Consider the following 20,131-nt stretch of genomic DNA (forward strand, 5'->3'; position numbering starts at 1 on the left):
TTAAAATAACTCTGCAAAGAAGAGTTGGCCAAAATTCCTCCACAGTGATGTGAAAGCTTCATTGACAGTTATTGCAGAGGCTTGATTGCAGTTCTAGGCGCCAAGGGTGGCACAATCAGTCATTAGGTTTCCGGGGGTAAATACTTTTTCACACAGAGCTAGGTAAGTTTGGATATTTTTTTTCCTTAATAAATAAAGTCATAGTTTAAAAACTATGATTTTTTATTTTTTTACACAGCTTATATTTGTCTGATATTAACCTCCTAAGACCCAAACTCTTTCATGGCATGCATATTTAATTTCTCTTTGCTTTTTGGGCTGTTTGGGATCTGATGAATTTAAAAACAAAGAATTACCAGTTGCTGTTTTTTACTTGATTTTTGTTTCTGAGAAAAATGAGATCCACATATTAAATTTCGATAGAACAGTGACAGTATAATGTCCTCGTGAGTGGATAAGAGCAAAATTTTGTATTTTGGTCTAGACATCCCAAAATGTAATGTCCACATATGTGGACACCAGATCCTAGGAGGATAAAATCTGTTCCGCAAGAAAAAGAAATAAAAAGAAATCAGTAACATGGCAAATATGTTTTCACAGCTGTGTATACAAGATGGATGTGCCTTCCAGGCCTGAAAGATGAAACCACGGTTTAATAGCCTTAAACCTTTGTTGTGGCAATAGGGAGACCTCTCATCAGGTTTTAAACGAAGTCCAGTTGTACTAAAGTCTGTGGGAAAATGACAGTTTGGGTTCTCATGTCTGTGACCCCAGTAAACACTTTCAATCACTAGTTTCAGGTCTTATTAAATACATTATCTACACTATCTACAATATGTTCCCCATTAGAGCCAGGAGGCCTATTGCTAAGTTAAGAGCAATCTGCTGGTGCCTTGATACAGTATCTTTACTTCACATAACAGTGTGTTTAAAGGATTCTTTTAAGGTTGTACTTTATTAATTCCTTCTTTAGTTTGACATCATGGAAACCATGATGTCAAACTAAAGAAGAGAGATTTAAAAAATGCAATGTATTTTTTTTTACATATTACAAAACATGTTTTACAAATGTTTGTAAGAACTCACTGTGGAGACCCCAAGCAATGAGTCCTAATGACTTTAGGCCTAACAGAAATGCATTGATTATTGGTGCTCCAAATAGAGAGCTCATTTAAGAAAGCTTGTATGTGTTGAGGATCCATTGATGATTACAACAACAGTACTTAACTTTTTTTCACATATTATAGGTCTTCTGTCTGAATTAATACATTGGGGTTATCATCAATAATTAGTTGGGAAAGCAAACCCAATTTAACATATCATCATTTTTTTTCCATATAGTTTAAAACGTGATTTCCTATTTTCAAGTTTACTATGTTGTATTTGGGAAAGTTGCACATCACTGCATTTTGCAATGCAAATATGACCATGTGTGCATATGATGCAAACTACAACATTTTTCTTTCACAGAATACACTCCTGGATTTGATGGGCAAGGCAGCTGTATTCCCTATAAAAATCTATAAAGCTACCTTTCATCCAGGGGAATGCTGAAATTTTGGATGTATAATTTGCATGCCACAGATTATACTGGTAAATTATTTTAAAAATGAACTTCCAAAATAAAGTCCTGAAAGAGGCTTCAATGGTTCAGTGTAGTAAGAAAAATGTAATAATAAAATATTAACTTTTCATACACACAGCAGCACAACTGCTTTCTATTTGGGTTACACTGTAAACAAATATAGCTGTTCTCTAGTAAACTCACTACACATTGAACTTCTGGCAAAACTTTAAGTAAAGAATGATTAACTGGGTAGAAATTATTAAGAAAATTGGTCACTATAGGTCAATACACTCCCAGTAAAAAGAAGATATTTAGCTTCGAATTTCCATCTTTATAGTTTTTGTAAAATGATAATTCACAGCAACGTACAAAGATCAAGGGGGATGCATGACAGAAACTAACTGCAAATTGAAAATCTCTTAAATAGATGCCACAAATATCTCATTCATTCAGTTAGAAAACGATTGCATTGCAATATTTTGTGATGCCTAAATGATCTAATTTATAAATAACAATACAGAGTGACCAAATATTAGCATAATATTCACTACAAGTATTTCAAATTACATCTGCCCCACAGCTTAGCCCCACAAAGCCATTACTCATATCTAAACCAACATGTCCTGTGCACATTGCATCTTAAGCCAGGACATCTTCTCAAGATCTAATATGATTAGAATTGACTGACTTCAAAATAACCTTGTACACTGATCCCAGTTTGAAAACATCACCAGTACTTGTTTGATTGTTTAGTGGTCTATTAGGTGGATCACAGGCTTCCATGTGTTCTCACTCATTTTTCATACCACCAGAGAACATTTGGAGTAAATGTACGTAATGAATATGTTTAAGTTAAATCAGTTAGAGAGCAACATCAGTGTAGAATCAATTTAAATGCCATTATTCAATGTTACTCTTCATTATCCCTAAACAATGAGAATATTTTAATGTATACAGACTTCTGAAGGAGAGGCAGCAGGAACATATTCAAATATTTTTAGTAACTGTATCCGATTGGACTGAAAAAAAAACAATGTGGATGTTATGTGCAAGCTTTCATATAATTCTATATTAATCCCTGCATTGAAAACAACTTCAAAGTACGCCTTACACACAAGATGCTGTCAGAGGCACTTTCCAGTGTGCCACAGCAAACCTGCAAAACTGTAAAAGAAGTGGTTAATGAATTTACTTCAGGGCAACTTGTCCTAAAATAACCAATATCAGGCCAAAATGAAAGAAATACCCATTGTCCCACTGCGATTGCTTTGCTTTGCAACAGGCCGGCCATTAATTGGTGACAGTCAATTAATCACAGCCGGCACAGACGGCTGCATCTATTGATCTTGTCCCAGCACTTATTTTTCATCCCTAAATGACACCGATTGCCATATTTGACCAGCATGTGTAATGGACAGTGAAGAACCAATGACCCAAGTGTCATTCTTGTCACTGGTCGGGATCTCGATCCCTTCCCCCATCTCTGGCAAATAGCATCTTTACCATTTAGCTGGGAAAGGTTTAGACTGCCCTAAGAGCACAGCAGCGAAACAGTGTGCTCTGGTGCTCAGATGACCTTTTCTGTTTAAGGCTTAATCTCTGACAAATGCTTGCTTTAATTAGCCTGATACCCCCTGCCTAGACTGCCTCCCCACCCTCCCTCTCTCCCTCGGCATGTAGTGTTCTGCTTTTCTTTCTCTCTTTTCAATTTGACTTTTGGAAATCCTCAAACCTGAAAAACCTTCCCTCTGTGTATTGCTATTTTATTGGAAAAATATTAAGTGTCTTTTTTCAACACATAATTGTGATCATGGGATTTCAGGATATCTTCCAGGATATTATTCAGCACACTCTAGTTTATTTAGCTCAATAATACGAAATAAGTGCACATAATGAATGTCTAGGACTTGAATTTGAAAGTGTGTCCACAGAACAAAGCACAAGGAAAGCAGTAGGTTTCAGGTCAGGATTTGTTGGAGTAAAGATTAGCCAGGGCACATTAGGAGGCTTAAGATAACACACAACAGCAACCTGCATGCCTCATCTATCGATCAGGCTCTATCAGAGACGGGGAGTGTGTGTATGTGTGCAAATTCAAGAAAACGACAGATGGTTTATGCTTTCAACAACCGTAAAGTACTCGAAAGTACCCCTAAGTAATGTCATAATTTAATATAGAAATTGTGTAATATTCGTAGAAAATGAATATGTCAATTGCACAAGAAGAATCTGATGCAGAGTCTTCTGATTGTCTAGATTAAACTGGGCAAATGTTGCTGAACTGTTTATAATACTGTTGAAATCAATTCCTCTCACAGCCTCTGCTTCACCCAGAGACTGCACAAGACCATGCATCCTTTCCACTGCAGGAGCAAACACAAGAAAAAGAGATGCATGGCTACAAATCCCTGTTTTATTGGAAAGGGGCCTAATTATTAGGATGTAAGTCAGGCTGTGACTGGAGGGCCGTCTCCTTGATGCGGGCCCGGTTTATATTTATCCCCTTCTCTGCAGCTACAGCAGCAGTGCCACCATCACTACCAGCAGTGTGTGGCGCTTTTATTACATCGCCCACAGGCAGGTTCAGCCCTGTCACAGTCACACACATTCAAGCATACACTCACACACACACAGCCTGCAGGACCGGCAGCCAGTTGAGTCCCCTCCACAGCAGAGTTGCCCTGCATCCCCATGCAGAGCCCCACATGGGCCCATGGGACAGTGGAGGGAGGGAGCGGGTATTATGGTAATACTATGGCCTGCTGCTCCCTTCCCCTCTCCTGCAGCACAGCTGGGAAAGACCATCATTACAAGTATTGTAGCAATCTGTTTAAGAGGGACACATTGGAGAGATTGGGTGACAGAGAGAGGATGAGTGCTGCATACATAGATCACATAAAATATGATTTAAATGTGTGTGAGGGGACCAGGAATAAAATGCAAAACTTGTTATGAACACCTTATATCAAGTCTACTGTCAGAATGGCCAGCTGTAAATCTCTATTTTCCCCTTTTTTACTTTTTTATTTTATTAAAGGTTTCTCGTGTTGAGCTGGTCATATCTCAAGATAGGGGGCCTGTGGCACATAAGGAATAAATAGGACATAAAGTACTTGAATCTCTAATGCCTCATATAGCTTTACCAATCCATATTGTAGTGTGTCACAGGCTAGAAATCCATTAGAAAACGTCTGAAATCAAACAGCCCTGAAATGGTGCGAACACACTGCTGTTAGGGTCAAATTACCCTGATTTCATGTACAAATTCACTAACCAATTATTTAAGGACACAAATCGAGTACAGGAGGTATTCCTGTGAAGGTAACCCCTTACATCGCATATCTCACCGCATCAGTTTGAATAGCAATAGGTTAATGATTATATATCAAGGACGTCTGATCAGAATAAACAGCCTACTCCACTATTCTGGGAGAAGATTAGACCTTTGACAGAGCAGTCACTCACTGTCGGATTAGGCTGCTCAAAGCCATCCATCTACTTGTCTTGTTTTGGAGCAAAAAAGAGCAGGCTGTGAATCAGAGCCTTCCTTAGACTCCATCATCCTCACAGCATTTTTAGGAAACAGAGATATCCATTACATCCTCTTTCTCACCCCCCCTTCTTCTTCCCCCTGCCCTCCTTCTCGTTCTATTTCCAGCTCAGTTTTGAACAGAAAGTTCGATTGATAAAGCGCAGAATCTATAAGCGCACGCACAGAGGTGAAGGGTTATTGAATATTCTGAAGACGAACTATTAAAAATGCATATTATCTCATTATTCCTGCTGCCAAATAACTCGAAACTGTATATGCCAGAAGATGGAAAATGGCTCTCCTTGTCTTCTTTTCTTGACCTGACAGAGGGCGCATGAAGAGGAGACAAGGGAGGGAGCAGAATGGTCTTTTAAAAACTGCTTCACTGCACTAATGTTCCTGAAACCTGAGCTCTTATTGGATCTGAAGGGCATTATAAGACAAGGCATCCTCCACCCTCTACCCCTGTTTAAAGGTGAGTGTATTACTGACTTCCTCACAGCAGCAGTTGGTGAGAACGCGCTGTTTATTGGTGATGTCACGTTATTTTCTTTTGTAAAAACAGCCACTGAGAGGGCTGGTGAAATAATGTTCAGAAAAGACATTTGTCAGCACTTACCCTCCCCCTGCGCCTCACTCTTAGCACACACACACACATTCACATACTCTCTCTCACATGTGCACATACACACACATACACACACACCAGGAGGCCTTATTAATTATTTGTAGCCACTTGACTTCATATTGTGCTTCCAGTGGCTTGGTCAAAGATTATAATTACCACTTCCCTGTTTGTATCATTTTCCATCTCCTGTGCTTTTAGTGCAGTATTACTTCTCTTGTCCCCCTCTCTCTCCCTCTCTTCCTCCCTCTCTCCCCGTATACACAAGACCAAAAGTGCAGGCACATCATTTATTGATAAGACAAAAAGAATGTAATGAAATTATCAATGTTCTTGAATTAATTATGAACATGATTAAGAAAGCTAAAATCTCAGGAGCCAGTCTCTCATTACCCATTCACTCTTAGGGATTGCTTTCATTCAGGGAAGGAGAGGCGAAAAAGCCTTCCAGCAGAGCCCACTCCAGCTCAGCTCTTCTCCCCGTGTGCCTGTCCCCTTGTCTCTGCTTGCCAGGCCAGTTGACCAACCCTCCAACAAACCAGCCACCGGCCCGCCTGGACGGCTCGCTCGCGCCCAGGCTTGTTACTGTGAGGTAGTCAGACGCAGCTAGCTGCCTCGTGGCCTCTGACATTTGCGTGGAAAAAAAAAAAAACGAGGATGTGCTCAACTTTCCTCTCCTACACCTGCGATCGCGCTCTGGGGTCTCAAGGTAAGTGAAACTTTTGTCATTAGACTTAAACGGTTTAAGTTATCAGTTGTAGCTGTGTTTTCCACACATGTCTATGTGTCTGTTAACTGCTACAAGAAATAACTTTCACTATATCATATCAGTGAGAGTGAGTGCTTTCTTCATCTTATTTTACAGGGAAAATTAGAACAACATAACTATATTGCTAACTAAGAAAATACATTATGCATTACTTTCAGCAGACTTTCAGCAGCTTGACTAGAAAAACAGAATTTGTGGTAAATCATCACCTGTGTAAGACAATAGTAAAATAGACATTATAATGCATATTGGATATTACAAGTTAAATTAAGAATCTTTTACTTCAGTCCGTTCATTTGATTCTGTTTGATTTTGTCACACCAGTGTTACAGTGGCAGTCTGTAATGCCTTCTGCAGTGATTTAATTTAAGAGCTGTCTATTTCCACCGTGCAGTTTATGGTTGATATGAAGTGAACTGCTCTACCTCTATCACAAAACTATGCGCCCGAATAAATATGACATCCTGGTGACTAAAACAAAATGTAGTACATGTAATTTTTACCTTTTAAATAATCAATTGTATTTGCAATGATGCATTTGTGATTATGTTTGTAGAGCATGCCCACTTTGTATCAATGAGTGTAATTTCTCATGATGTTTAACTCATTTCAGCAGCTATTTATCCATTTATATTCAGTGAGAGCAACAGAAATGCTCAGCGAGAGCTACGTATATTTGGTTCACTCGAGCTTTCTTTTGCTCTGTCACACGGGACAGTATATGGGGCAATACTCCCCAAAGTATTGGGAGTTTCAAACAAAGTCTCTCTTTTCTGTCTTTCTAGCTTTCACTACATGTGCACACTCTTACACACTCTCAACTACAACCCTGCAAACACACACACACACGCTTAACCATACTGTAGATATAGAAATATAAACCTAAGCCTTTTTTTTTCTACTCACACCACAGTCCAAAAAGAGATCAGACAAACCTACATATGGAAACACCACAGTATATTCACACTAATGTGCACACAGCTTATTCATCTCACAATGATTCGTGTTATTTTATGACACTCTGAAGTTAACCATTAAGTGATAACCAATTTAAGGTGAAATACAAGAGATATTCAGGCTTATACTTTTTACTGACAGCGAGAGCTTTGAGGGAAATTTTTAAAAAAATCCTAAAGTGAGATATGTGGAGCATTCCTTTTTTCTTTCTCAAGAATTAATATTATTCTTGACTTCTCTGTCAGAATTTAAAAAAATAAAAGACCCACTTGAAGGAAACAAAAACAAGAGAGAAAAGGAGAGACATCTTAGGGGTTAATGGCATTCCTCCTGTCCTAGCGATTGATCCAAGTATTGGATCGCCCATAAAGCTGCAGTTACTGGATATTACCCGCTATCGGCCTGCAGTGATGGCCTGGATAAGAAGTGCTTACCAAAGAGGATGCTCCTTCAGGGCAGATACAGTTTCCCAGCCCTCTGGGAACAACAACCACATGCCTGCTGCTTGCTCAGGAACTTTCTTCCTCATTGAGTAAATCCAGGGCTCTTATCAAGTTACTGGCCTAGTGAACTGCTCAAAAAATGTTTAAACCTCCTTAAATTTTTGAGCTGTGTTGGGAAAGAGCAGTAATCAAAAGGCACCTGTGTTTCATAGATAAGGGTGTTGATTGTTTGGTTTGGTTTTTATGTCGGATGAAATGGGGGTTATCGCAGATTCAGATCTGAGCAGAATGCACTTTTGCTGATTTTTACTGGGTTCACTTGCAAAGTTGCTGAGGAACCCATTACAGAACTGTATGTACTTAAAAGAAGTTTACTTTGTTTCCACCAGACATCGTTAACCTCGTCTTTAGTAATTACTGCAGTTGGTTTAGGAAAAAAAACCCTAAAATGGGCTTCAAGAAACTAGTCCTGTCTGTTGTAGTCTTCCTCGAGACTTGTATTGTGAATAGCCGATTCCAAGTCTGTGCCAAGGTGGGCAGCACTACCCATGAGCATCTGCTGTATGTCTCTCTGTGGTATTACCCATGAAGCACCTGGCTCACACCACACACAAGCAACCAGAGCCCAGATGGCAGCTAAGCAGGCTAATTATTTCAACACAAAACTCCACTGTCCCACACCGGCACTGTGGAGCTGCTTTGGCATTCTGCATCTCTGTCTCTAGATCTGCTGAAGAGGATGTCTGCCATGGAACTATAAAGGCGTCAAGTGGGTAATAATAGTCATAGACAGGCCCCCACACAGTGCTTGGCATCCAGATGTAAGGTTGGTCATAAGTGGTCTCCTTTAGAGGAACAGAGGCATTTGGCAACGTTTGATAGTGCATTGTTTTCGCCCTCATTGTTCATTGATGCAAATTCATGCTCATAATATTCCAGAGTTGATAACAGCATAAGTTTTTTTCAGTCTTTTTTTTTTTTTTTTTAAATCCACTCATAAATATAAGCACCTGGAAAATGCTGACTCGGATTCTTAACAGTATTCGATCGCAGTGGAAGCAACAGTAGCCAATTGTTTCCCCTCAAAAACATGAGCACAATAAGAATCTCTATTGTTTTGTGTATTTTCTTTTCAGCCACGAAATAACTGTGACATCTCCTTCAGCCTCCCTGTTCATTCATTTATTTACGGTTATCCACTGTGTCCCCTGGTGGCCATAGAGAGGTGCTGTGACGTCTTCAGATGCCGACACCGACCCAAAATCATTCACTTACCTCCTCTGTAATGTTGCTGTATCATCGAGGACACACTGTGTCCTTGTTTCAATTACAGCAGCACTCCCAGCGCATGCACTACATCCTGTTTGTGTATGGCATGACAGGCTTAGCGCTGTCAATTCAATTTTCAAGAATCCACTGACACTTACAAGCTCTAAACTACTGCAGGTGTAGTGCACTGCAGGCTTTAACCAAATTACAGCTGGTCTGGTAATCAAGCTGTGTCAATGTCTTTATCTAACATCAGAGGCTGCAGTTTCGCTCTACATCCTCTCAGAGGTTGATGAAGTGTTGCCATTAGTGCGCATCTCCTGCCTCTTCAGCCACATCAGAGGAAGAATAGGTTGTGCTAGATAAAGCTGTCACTTAGAACAAGGTGCAGCGGCCACAGTGATAACCTACTGACTCCATCATTACAAACTCCACTAGTGGGAGGACGGCCAGTATCTTTATCTACTGGTTCTTGTTGGAGAACTATATTGCTGCCTGTAGCCATTGTGTTTTGTATTTTATAGACATGAAAAATATGGATTGACATGCAAAATAAGTAAATCAGGAGAGCGGTTAAGCTACTAGGCATCCACCACATGCTTCTCATCTCACATTATTTATTGGAAACATTAGAATTTCCTGCAAACTCTGTGCTGTGTGCTTTTTCTTATGTTTTGCAGTGTTTGAGAACTGAAATATTTATAAATGTCCAGCACAATAAAATATTTCACTATCTTCTTTAATGGCTAATACGATGTAGATATCTGGAGTTGGTTGTCAGAGAAGTCAGAACATTTACATTCAAATAAATACATTTATTGTTATGTCCAGCCACTAATTACAGTTTTTTACGTGGAAAGGAAATTGCTAAACTATTTTGTAGACTCAAACTCAGAGGCAAATTAGCTGAGGTAAAGCAATAAAGACTCTAATTTGTCCCAGTACAGTTCTATCTCATCCTTTCACCCCCCCCCCCCCTCCTCCTCCTCTTTCCCTCTCCCTAAAGTGTATCCCATCTGCTTTGGGGACCTCTCGCCAGCATGCGAGAGCAGGATAAGCACACCATTTCCCTGTCAATACTTTGCTATTAGCCTCTGCAGATCCATATATCACTGAGCTGTAGGGTATGAGCTGGTGTAGGTTGTGTTCTTCTTATCTGAATGGCCAAGGCTGGGGTTCTCCTCTCTGCCCTGCACTTTGATTTATCCAGTCAGTAGGTTAATGAGAGATAGACGTTGGCCCTTTACTCTTACCCTGGGTGGTGGAGGGGCATGTACATGTAGACCAGTAGGATAGAGTAAGAAAGGCACCACATAATGTATTGTAAGAGAGTTTTCAATAGCAATTGAACAGTGGCAAGAAAATGTATGTTAATCCTTGGAAATAGCTAGTTTTCTAATTGAACTTTTATTCATATTAGACCAGTTTTACTTTAATCTTAATAGCACACAAAAGCAAACATCATGTGTATCACTTAAAACGCTCATTGAAAAATTAAGTAAATTGCAAGAATCTGTGACTCAGATGTGTATTTTCCTTATAGCTCTATCTCATTTCTGCCATATTTAAAAGTTATTCTTTGCCGTTAGCCTGTACTGCGTCTTTATCTTTAGTTTTAGTCTCACTGAGCATTCTGATGTTTAATTCATTTGGACTTGTTCAAGTCCAAGATCCAAACTTTTAACCTTTTTTTTTTATTTAACAAAAGACTAAGTCAAGAGAAAAATAAATGCTTAAACGATTCAGCTGTTTTGTTTATTTGTTTGCTTTTTGTTTTGTTTTTTATGTACCATTTGTATTAACAGTTGGTTGGCTGGTTTGTTTGTTTGTTCATTCATTGGTTGATTGGTTTGTTGGGGGTTTTGTGTCATTGGTCCAGTTGTTTGTTCATTCGTTCATTCGTTTGTCTGAATGGTCTAAAGTGGAGTTTGGTGAATAGCTAAGTGTACAAGTCAACTATGATATTTGTGCTAACAACCATGATGGTACCTGCTCACTTTAAATGCTGAAAAGAGTTAATGCAAACTATATCTATAAAATGTAATAACTATATATGTTGTTTCGACAGCAGATATTGGGGCTGACAAGAGTGTGATCTATGGTGTAATTACAAGCCACCTGCAGAGAAAGGAAAATTATGGGTCTCATGACAACACCGTCTGTGGCAGCTTACACCTTAACTTAAACGCTATATTTATTCATATTCATGGACAAGATGAGTATGATAAGTAGTGCCAACCCTAAAATGAGATATGTTGCCTTTCAACACTTCCCTAGATATGTGAGTTGCATTGCCTGTTACATCAGTGAGTTTATGACCTGCAGATATTTGGCCTCAATCCAGTAAGAAACTGCCTAATGAGCAAGCTGTGTCAGTGTCTCTTACAGCTCCCTCTCAGCAGTCTGCCTGTACAGTTTGTAGTGTGTGTGTGTGTGTGTGTGTGTGTGTGTGTGTGTGTGTGTGTGTGTTTAAAAACAAGTGAAATTCTCTATGTTGAAGGCATTTAGCTGTGGGATAGAGGAGGAACTCAGGAACACACACACACACAAGCACAACAGGGGAAGACAAACCACTGCCAGATAAATGTCCTACTTAACTATTACAGAACATTTGAACAAGAAGACAGAACCCACCCACCCCACCCCAACACACACACACACACCTTACATGAAAATATTCAGCATATGGTTGTATGCTTCTAGCTTGTTTCCCAAGGCCAGTTTCCCAGCTGGCTCCCTGAGAGAACAGAAAAAAGAGGGGGAGAGAAACAAGGGCTCAAAAAATACAGGACAAGTGAAAGAAAAAGGAAAGAAGGAGATGTACAAAAATAAGAAGAGCAAGAATGAAAAATGCGGGGGAAATGAGAAAAAGTAGCTGAAGCACTTGCATGTGCCTCCCATCCCTACTCAGCCTCTGACAGATGTATCACAGGTTCAGACTGTTAAGTACCTGATAATTGGTTTGCCTGTGAGGCATTAGTCATTACAGTTCTGTAGCAACTAACAAGGCCCTATAGGGGATGACAGCTTTTCTCTGTGATTTATACAAGGTCTGAGAAAAGTGGTCCTACACCCTCCCAGACCTTTTTTTTAAACAGCATCAGAAGATCCCGAAAGAACTTCTAGTGTAAGAACTGTAAGTGACTGGCAGCATATTGTTGCACGTCAACTGCCAATATTGATCCTGTGAAACAGCAGTTTACTCCAAAAGCTGTGGGTTATAAAATGTGGTTCAAACTGCATTTGCACACATTTTGAAGGCCTGGACGTGCTGTATTATTCCTACTCGTCAGTGGATTGATTTGAAATGAATCGTTCTAGTTCAGGTCTTTGTAATGACCAATCCACAGGTATCTTAGTCACAGTTTGTTTAGAGTGGCACACAGGAGACAAGTGTAATATAGGTATGCTCAGTAATGCTGTTGACATCAAACACGTCTCATTAATAAATCAGGGAATCGTTTCAAGTCTGTCTCGCTGTTCTCGACTGTCAGCTTCAGACTTTGATAAGACCAGAGTAAGTACCGCGTTTAGTTTGAAGTTGTTCACATAAGCGGTGATCTTTTCGGTTTTCGCTGTTGCTAGGCGCCAGGCAGTTTTGTGACCTCATAGGCGATGTCACCAATCTCCATGTTCCCTAGCAATCCGTGTAGAGCATCATTATCTGTGATCTCACAGTTCAGATAAGAGTCAGCAGTTCAGATAGCATAGTTTATAAGTAAGCCTCTAAAAGTAAAGAGCACTAGATGTGATGTCAGATCACACCAGAGTTTAACTGCTAACAGTGACATCTGCCTTTGCTCGTGCTAACTTGCCTTTAGTAACAAGTAGTGCGCTAAGATTTAAAGCATAGAAACACATATAATAGTGCAAGGGAAATCATTTCATACCAACAGAATTGATTGTTATCATCTGTCTGGGAGAGAAAGATTTTTAGGCAGTTTAACATAAAAGACTAGAAACAATTGTAGGAATCACATTATTACAATAGGAAATAGTCTTCTTAGATCAAGGAAACTAAATTAAAAACCTTCATCTCACCCCTGACATCTAAAAAGCCCATAAGAAATCTAATAAATACATTTTCTTTACTATTTTGTTTTAAACCAATATTCCTTTTTGCCATCACTGTTCTAGATAAGAAGAATGACAATGTTGTATAAAAATATTTTTAAAAAAGACTTTTCTCTGATGAAAGTATCTGATATATATTTTGTGACTTTGTAAAAGCATTCTACACAACATTTCACAAGATAGATGTTATTACTTTCTTACAGCCTATGATATATGTTCCTGTTGTAATTTGTAACAGCTGGCGGCTTCAAGAAACCCTTCCTGGACTGATTCTCATGATCGAATGGCCCAGTGCACGTCTTCATTATTATCACGGTTGTGCTGCATTGCACTTTAACGAGCAATAACAATAATAATAGCAAAGCCACCTTGCAATCTGTCTTGAAAGGGTTAACATGACTCGCACGTGCCGCCGCCTCAACATCCATCATGGTTCTATGTAACCAAATCATAGCTTCAATCACAAGGAAGATTAGATAGTAGTCTATTAATCTCCCATATTAGGAAAGATCCATTTGTGAAAGCAAACGGCCCAGAGAGGCCATCCTTTCACTTGTTGTCTCTAAATCTGATTAGCAAGTATAACGACATGTTGCTGAGGGTCACAGGAGATATAGATTGGTCCTGCCTGCATCTTACTGGCTTGTGTGTTGGAAGAATGAACCATTTTATGTTCAAGGGCTCTTGGGATTCCTGTTGTAGACAGCATTGTATAATGGTGGTGTTTTGGAGGGGGGGGGTCATTTTGAGCAGTGTAGTATGTTTTTGGTGAATCATTTTCAATAGGTTTGTCAGTCTTTCTAAACTCTCAGATACTTTGAAATAAAATGCAAATATTTGTTCACGTCTTGGTACTTCCTGAGAGAAGACTAAGAGAGAAGACGTGTTTGATTAATAAACAAACAGCGCATATTTCCAGCATTGTCTGGACAGACTGGCTTTCCAGCTGGAGGCCTAAATAAAAGAGCAGAAGTCTGGCGTGTGAATCTGTGCTTCGACGATAAATACTTCTGTCCTTTCACAAACACCTGCTACAGTGTGAGAGCTGTGGTACAGCAGCGCAAGAAGTCACTTGTTTAATTAGAGGCGTGGAGCAATACCAAAGCATACTTTACTAAGTATAAAACATTTCAAGACCACAGAAGTCCATAAAGTACACTTCATTTTCAAAGTTAAATTGTCATATCGACTTCATAATAGTGCTACAGTAGAGCTCCTGAGGAGACATAGATCGCTGTATGTTTGATCTATGACCCTTTCAGAGGTCATAGTGTTAGTAATAACCACAATGAGGAACATGTAATGATGTCATTGGTCTTTATTTAGCCTGCTTCCCTCTGCACACACTGGAAGAGGGCTAGCAGAGTCTGTGTCTGTCAGGTATCTGGTTTCTCCTACTGTCTTGGCTGGGACGAGGAGGAGGAGGAGGAAGAAGAGGAGGAATATCCGGTTACAGCGGGGAGCAGTGAGCATGGGGACAGATCTGTTTACTTGGGGAAGTTAATTGATTGGGTGGAAAGGTGGTGAGGGGAGAGAGGAGGAAAAGTAGTTGAAGGGGCAAGGATTAGGACGATATTGATCATGTGACCGCTCCTGCCATAACCTCCAATATGCTTGTGTGCTTTTTATTGCACTGTAATGTCAAATGAGATTGTTTCTTGTAAAAACAGGACAGAAAAACAACATGTGCTCAATGAGGAGGGCAAGGCAAGACAGTGGATCGTTGATGTGAGGATCACTCATTAAAAGATCAATTTTTATTTTTTTCATTAATACTTTGGCCTAAACAAAGGGTATGTCACAGAAAATATCCATGTATACCAACTCAACAGCTCAGTAATATCTATATTTAAAATCATTAATAACACACAAATATCTGAGATAAAGGCAGAGAGCTTGTGTATTACCTTGGAGCATGTAATAGTTTTATTGTATGCAAGCTGCTTGAGCTGCAGTTAGTGTAACGTATATTAGCTTTCTTATTAGCTTTATTAGTGTTTGTTTTGAAAATCAGTCTTTATTACTCTTAGGAAATGTTTTTGTTGTCTTTTATGAACGTGGAGCACTAGGCAGAGTGCTAAGAAGACAAACAAATATAAGCACGGTCATGCGCATTGTGTCCATCAGGGGAAATAGAGAATGAGATGGTGAACTGCTGCCTGCATGCCATCCACTTTGTACTGGATAGACCACATTAATTATTTAACAGCAAGGCTGCTAGCTATTATTACAGAAAAACAGTGGACTGCATCTGGACCCTTTCCTGACGTTTCTATGTCAAATACACACCTTGCCCTTGTGGGCACACCAAACCGCTGTGGAGCATGCATCTTAAAACAAGGGCATGTACGAGGCATGGTGCAAAACTCGCTGTCTGCTTTGTTAACAGTTTAATAACATGAGGTGCAGTATGTCTGAATGAGACAGTAAAAGTGAAGCACTTTGTGGTGTGAGTGCCCCACCGCTACAGAAATATGCATGCCTCTGTGCAGGTTGCTTACCTGCGTTTTTGCATGTCTAAGTATGAGTGAGCCAGACAGGTGTACAACAAACGCCTGTTTAAAAGAAGCAGGAAAGCTGATGGGGGGGGGGGGACGACAGCTGCACGGATTTGTTTGCCATGACTGTACAGGCTCCTTACCGTCAGTCCGTCCTGCCTAGATGGGCATTTCTGTTATTCACTCAGAGGTTATGGTTTTAGATTGAGGGCAAAGCTTTCCAGCCTCTGGACTGTTTTGAAGGAATCCATTGTCAATAGAGATGCAGTGGGGCTAGGATTGTTTGCAGAGTTAATAGTAGTTTGATGATGTCTTTCTCAGTGACCTGAAGAGAAATTGACCCCTGTTGTGTGAGTATTTCTAAAATGTCACCCGCACAATTATGGTTGGAGTGTCCCTGGGCTGTTGTATGTAGGGCTTGTTTTATCTGAGACTGAGTCGTCCTCACAAAAATACACACACACACACACACACACACACACACACACACACACACACACACACACACACAAGTACTGCTGCAGTTTAATTTGCTGACCCATACCTCTACATCTTCTGAAAACGTGTTCCTTGAATGTCAGTAGAAATTAGTTTCCCCGTGGTGAGGATGAAATAATTTATTCATCATCAGTGACTTAAAGTGTTTCAACACGAACCTTTTACAGATACAGTACGTATTGGTTCTTTTTAACCACAGCAAAGTGGGATATTTTCAGTTGTAGAGTTGTATGGATACATTCGTTCATTGTACAAAAAAAAAATTAAAAGGTCTCGGTTGCATTTACACATGCAGACACAAAAAAGGAAGAGATGATGTAGATATCGACAGAGGTGTCCATGACAGGGTAGAATTGCATTCATCAGTCGCTGTTGTTACTCCCGCTCGTATGTCTTGGAAGCAGCTCGTTTAAAACCTTTTTTGCTGACTTGTAAAGTTAAACTAATTTAATCCTCATGTTGTTGTTAATTAATACAGCCAGGGAAGAAAGACGAAAAAATAAAACAGAGGTTAAGGAAAAGAGAAAGAAGGGGGACAGAGGGAAGAAAGCAAATCCTCTAGAGAGATGTATAATTCATGCTCACGACTGTGGGAGAGATTTTGTATGTGTGTGCGTGTGTGTGTGGTTCCTTCTGTTCTGAACAGTGTTTTATACTGTAGGGTGCACTGTGTATTTGCTCAATCTCTGTCCCCGTGTCTTTGGGGTTTGGATAACCAGCACACTGAACTGAGCGCAGGCCGAGACCTGAGTAAGTCACGGTTTCTCTCTTTCTGCATCTTGATTTAAACTGTGACTTCCACTGTGTGCATGCAGTGTTCACTCTAATAGGCAGGGTTAGCAGTGATTCTACGCACCCATCATTTTTCAGTTTTTATTAGGTATGTTAGAGCTATCTTTTTTTTTTAATTTCCTGGAAAATTATTTATGAGAGGCAATAATAGTGAATCATCGTGCATGAACACTTTTGGGAATTAGCATGCATGCAATTTTTTTCTTTTATTGGTTAACTCAGTATTATCATTATCATTATCATTATTATTATTATTATATGTACTTATACTGTTACTTTATTCTGACGTCACAGGTTTTAGATGTTACTGTTTAAATTTCCTTTGAGTAAATTTAAAGTAACTTGCACATTAGGACTTACTGTTAGCCTCCAGCTCAAGGTAGGAACAAACGTCACTCTCTTATTTAAAAGGGGGAGATTAGTTTGATTACACAGGAATGAAGACACACCTAAGTAACTGTGGACATTGAACCTTTGGGTTGTGTTCAGAGACGTGTGATCTTTCTTTCAAGGTTTTTCCGCCAGCTGCTTTGTGTGATCAGTAGCTAAACGAGTGAAAGCTAAGCTCCAAAGAAACTGACGGAATTAACTTTCTTAAGTTTGGATGTAGCGGCTGTTACGATGTCGAGAACAAACTTTAGGGCGCGGCTGCAGTCTTCACCTCATCATAAATTATAAAAGTAGAGGATTCCCATGCGTGTGAAATGACTTTGTTCACAGTTTGTGTCACATCAGTGCATGTTCAACTAGGCAAAACAAAAGCTTTTCAATATTTTAGTGCACAGGGACCGACAGAGTGAAGAGAGACATTATTGTACTGCTGTTCCTGCCTGTCTCGTCCTTTCCTATCTGGTGTCCTGTCCTCTCCCATCCTCTGAAGTACTCTCCTCTTCTCTAAGATTACAGCACCCCCTCTCCATGTCAGACTAACTTTTGCACAGCAAGTATTGACTCACATCCATCCCTCTTCCTCATTTATCATTGCTCTCCATCTGCCCTATGTCATAGGCACCATAAGCTTCAGTACAGCCTTTTTTTTCTTGCGCAGTCAACTGAGTTTGAAGTGTGTTAATCAAATTTCCTACAGGTACATCAAGATTTTGGGTCTCAGAGGTCCAGTAAAAATGCAGAACTGTAAAAATGATCAACAGGGGAGGGGCTATTGAACAGATGTGGAAACAGAGATTCTGAGAGTAGATTACAGAATAATAGAACAGCTTCCCTTCACATTTATTTATATTTCATTCGTATTTGCAGTTAAACGAGTGGACTTTCCATCAGATCGCGAAAGTATTTTTTGGTATACTTTCACTGAGTCCATCGGGGGAAGGTTTCTACATCTCCCTACGATCCACTTTGTGTGCTTGTCCAAGGATTTGTCTGATTAGGCGCTGCCTAATTAGGTCTGACTAGGCAAGCTTTTTAGTCACATGCCATCACGCATGAGATATGGTTAAAAGATAGATGGGCAGGACATTAACTGTCAACATGGAGGAACACTGCTGGTGGGACTTTCACTTCTTGGTAGTAGTGAACTCCACCCTGCTTGTCCTGATGGGAGAAAACATTGAAACAATATTTAATTGTTTGTTTTTTGCAAAAGAGTGCAGTTGATCCTTTTGTTTTAGCAATGTCACACCTAGGATGACAAACTGAGATTCCTTTAAATGCCTCAAAAGGCCAAGTGGGCGTCATCTTTTGATTGTGGTTTACATTTTTCTGTGTATTACTGGTTAAATATATTTAAATGACACAGTACTAGGCAAGCGTTAAGCAAACTCCTCATTTATTTATGTATTTTTTATTTAATTCAACAACATAATTTTTAGGATATATCTACAGAAGCATCTTTATCAAAATGTACCATGAAGCAAGTCGTCACAGGTGCAAAGGAGCAAAGACGGGTTCATCAGTTCTTATGAATTAGGTCTTCCCACTGGTTGAATCTTTTCCCCCGCTGATGCAGCAACACTGCACAAAGCTGGAAAAGCAGCTAAAGCAGAGACACAGATAAGTGACAAAACAGCCGAGCGCTCAGATATTAATCGAGACATTTTAACTTTGTCATGAGAACATTTGCAAGCTGCAAGGCGCTCTGCTGATGTTTAGCCTGAGGCTGTGACAGACAGGAGGGGATGTTATGCTATCACAGCGTTTGATCACCGGCATCACGGGAACACAGGTATCAGAGAGAGACTCGTATCTCTCACAGCTGTACAGATTCTGTCGTGGTGCTTGTTTAGATATTGGTGTAAATGGGATGAGGAAGATTTAACTTTGAAGATATGAGATTAATTATTTTTTCTTCCCCCTTCTGATCTCTTTCAAAAGCTGTGCGCTGTGAGTCTGAGAATTTTTTTTTTTTTTTGCTTTTTTTTGCTTTTTTTTAGTGAAATAAATGGTAGAGGCAAATAAATTTGCATGACTCAACAGAAAAAATATTTTCCAGAGCTCTGTGTGTTAATAGGCTTCACAGTACAATTACTTGGCCTGTACATAATGGAAGTGCAATCAATGTATGGATCCTGCCCCCTACTGTCAATGATGGAAATGGCATCTATAATCAATTAGTGGTGACTCAATGTTAGAGGGCTGCAGGCTAACAGCGATTAACAAAAACTTTCCTTTTTGGTGGGGGAGATTTGTTGTCCATTGCCGCCAATTATCTCACATGTTACAACACACTGGGGTTTGCTTTCGATATTTTGTTGCTGGTTTATTTTCAGCATGTCTGCTTCATTGTTTCAAGGAGCACAAAGCACAGATCATTTTCTTCAGTTGTAGTATTTTTATTATCAGCTCCTCATTGTTATTTCCTCTTTCTCTCATAGAAACCCCCCCACCCTGGAACCAGTGCAGGCCTCATGTTATATGCAGGGAACACAGCAACCTCTTCTGGCCAAAAGTGAACGCAGCAGAGAGTCTGTGCTGAAGCCAGAATATAACAAGTGAGTAACACCTATTATCACTGTTGACAGCGGTACTTGACAAAACTAGGTTTGCAGAAATTATGACGCCTCGGGAAATGAAGTGGCATTTTATTGTCAGTGCCACATTGTTGCCAAACAGTTAAGAGTTTGAAATGGAGCCACTGACTCTAACTGACA

General features: G+C 39.8%; 1 long non-coding RNA gene across 4 annotated transcripts in view; it reads left to right on the forward strand.

The window, feature by feature from the left end:
• Positions 1 to 20,131, forward strand: part of LOC146718878 (uncharacterized) — an 81,231-nt gene that overhangs the window by 43,680 nt on the left and 17,420 nt on the right. For 3 of the 4 annotated variants that reach the window (XR_014920482.1, XR_014920484.1, XR_014920481.1), the window contains exons 2-4: positions 5,427 to 5,574; positions 6,132 to 6,433; positions 19,856 to 19,972. This is a non-coding gene — a long non-coding RNA (uncharacterized LOC146718878). The remainder of the gene's footprint in view (positions 1 to 5,426; positions 5,575 to 6,131; positions 6,434 to 19,855; positions 19,973 to 20,131) is intronic. The other variant, XR_014920483.1, reaches the window with a different exon arrangement.

Source organism: Copadichromis virginalis, linkage group LG1 (assembly GCF_057382275.1).
Source record: "Copadichromis virginalis isolate Kocher_CV1m ecotype Utaka linkage group LG1, C_Virginalis_male_GT1.1, whole genome shotgun sequence".
Lineage (NCBI taxonomy): Eukaryota > Metazoa > Chordata > Actinopteri > Cichliformes > Cichlidae > Copadichromis > Copadichromis virginalis.